General features: G+C 41.3%; 1 protein-coding gene across 1 annotated transcript in view; it reads left to right on the plus strand.

Annotated features, from left to right (window-relative positions):
* The window catches only part of LOC101851248 (multidrug resistance-associated protein 1), a 15,344-nt gene that overhangs the window by 4,966 nt on the left and 7,730 nt on the right, over positions 1–2,648 (plus strand). The window lies entirely within an intron of this gene.

Genomic DNA, 2,648 nt, shown 5'->3' on the forward strand with positions numbered 1-2,648 from the left:
CCCCCACACACACACACACCTCGAAACATGATGTTTTTTCATTGGGCAAGTTATACGCCAAGCAGACAATCCTTTGAATTTCACCAGTGTCCTGATGTGAACTGTTAACAAAAAAAGAAAGCATCAGCATAGTCCAAGATAATGGATTTAACACGTATTTATGGATAATACCTTTGAGGTAATGTTCATTTCCAATAACGTGTGGCCATGCAAATGTGGATTAATGCAAATTTCTCAAAGATTTCAAGGTTGAAGCGTCTGGCTGGGGATTTGTACATGATGGGGGTGGAGGTACAAAGATAAAAGCAATACTTCTGCTGCATGCTTCATTAAGAGTATGAGAGTGGTGACCATGTGGAACACCTGTCTCAGAACCAAGGTAGGGTTCCGTTTTATATTGTAAACAAGAGGCCAAATGCAAGGACAGGTTTAATGCATAATATAGAACGAAAAAAACCCCCTCAAACCTCTTTTGATACTTTCCAAGCCCGAATAGTAACAACAGCAGCTATAGCCGTAGCCCTATAGCAATCTCACCAGATCCAAGAAAACACATTCACGCAAAGTAATATACACCTTTTATAATCTGTTTTATTATCAAAGTCTTAGATTTCTCCTTTTGCTTTTATCCAACACCTATTATATTGGCACACTTCATTCTCACTAACGGTGAACGCACGTTTTGATGACGGCCAACACAGTCAAATGAGTCATCCCTGACCCCAGCGTCTCACTCAGAGGTTGAAACTCTGCATTGTGCAGTTTGCACTGCCGCCTCTCTGGAAAAGAAACAGATAAAAGGGTAATTATTCATTGAACAAAACAATGAGACGTCCCCTTTCCACTATAAATACCAATGTGCAGGCGAATGTAAGAAATACTTTATACCGTACAATCAGCGACCAAAAAGTCAAAATACATAATTAAGCAATTTAAGCCAAAAAAAGAACAGAAAACAGCCAAAAATAAATTAACAACCCCCCCCCCCACTAAGATAACCCAACAACAACCAAACGAACCCAATAAACAAACGGGGGAAAAAGAATATGATCAAATGGTTATCAAACGCATGACCTCGCGAGCAAAGTGCAGAGCCTCACAATCAGACACCGATCATAATAATATACAGTGTAATAAGCCATTTTGAGTAAGTTTAAATGCACGACCATGTTAGACACAACTGATCAAATGACATCAGATGGACATAGAGGAGCAGAGTGAACAGTACTTTAAAATCTTGCGAAATGACCAAGCCTGTCATGGACGGACAACAACTGTTTGTTAAGCTTGCTCCATATTACATGTATGTCCTTGTGAGAGGCGACAGACGTAATGTTATTGTCGAAAACATTTGTTTCCACTCGGGATATTAATTTGTGTTTGTATTCCAGGTGTTTACGGGTTTTGAAATGTAGGCTTTGATGTATACCATGACGTTTCCGTCTAAACATTAGAACTCACCCAGACCCAGAATCAAGTGTAGTTCAATAACAGACAGCATTTGCTATTCTTCTGCATGTGTGTCAATAGTTCACTGGGTTCGAATCACAGAAATGCCTTTCTTCTTCAACTCGGGTTTCTTGGGAGTTTTCATTGCTCTCCACCTTTTAAACGACAGGCTTGACGTTATTTCTGAGGCTCCCCCCCTTTCTTTTGCATTTCAGTGTTGAATGGGGTCAATGAGGTTATACATGTGTATTTATAAGAGTTCGTGGCAGTGATGTCCCCCACGTAAACGAATGGGGGCTGGGTGTGCCCACACTGGGACACTGAACCTCAAGAGCAAGACATGCGCAGTTCAACAGACGAGTGAATGCTTTTGGAGGCTCGCGAGGAGGTGTCTCAGCCGGCGGATAAGGAGGAAATCTACAAGCTTGCACTGAAGTGGGTTGCAGGGTGGTGTCTAATATACTAGACCCAGTGAGGAGCAGGGTGGGAGCTCAGATTGTTCATGTAAATGGAGACACGCTGGCTATGCCTATGAGGGTGGAAAGCCCCATGTCTGATACGTTTGATTTCACTGCCGCGAGCCGCGAGATCTAGTATTATGAATTTTAAAAAAAATTATAATAATCTCTTTGAATAGGGGTCAGTTCCGGATTGTACCCCCACAGTATCTATCCGGAGATGTCTCCGACGGAGAAAGACAATTGCGCCTCTGGACCAAGTAAAAAAACCCTGGGGGGTTACCATGCCCACCTGTTATAACCCATAATTTGATACTTTGCAGGTATGTGTGAAATAGTCTTTGAAAATGATTGATTTGTGATAGTTTACTTTTAGTGAATATTTGTGAGATTTGCAGCAAACAATACGCAGTTTGACCGCGAAGCAGTGCCTCTGTGTGCGGGAGTACGTCTCCGAATAGTTCCTGGGTGTTCGCAGGAGACATTAATTATTGTCTTCTACTACGATAGCCCCTCTAAAGGGAAATAACTGAGTTAACATTGACGCAAAAGAAGTACATACATTTTCTGCTTATCCCCCTTAGTATAGGTATCTCACTATGCCATTAGATTTTAAATTGATATGTCAATCCTGATTTGTCTTTTCAAGCACATTTTTTTCAACGTCATAAGTTGGTATGAAAGGGAACATCTCCCCGAAATGGATGGCCTTTTACATCTGAGGTTGAAAATAAACATATC

This window comes from Aplysia californica, unplaced genomic scaffold (genome assembly GCF_000002075.1).
Source record: "Aplysia californica isolate F4 #8 unplaced genomic scaffold, AplCal3.0 scaffold00054, whole genome shotgun sequence".
Lineage (NCBI taxonomy): Eukaryota > Metazoa > Mollusca > Gastropoda > Aplysiida > Aplysiidae > Aplysia > Aplysia californica.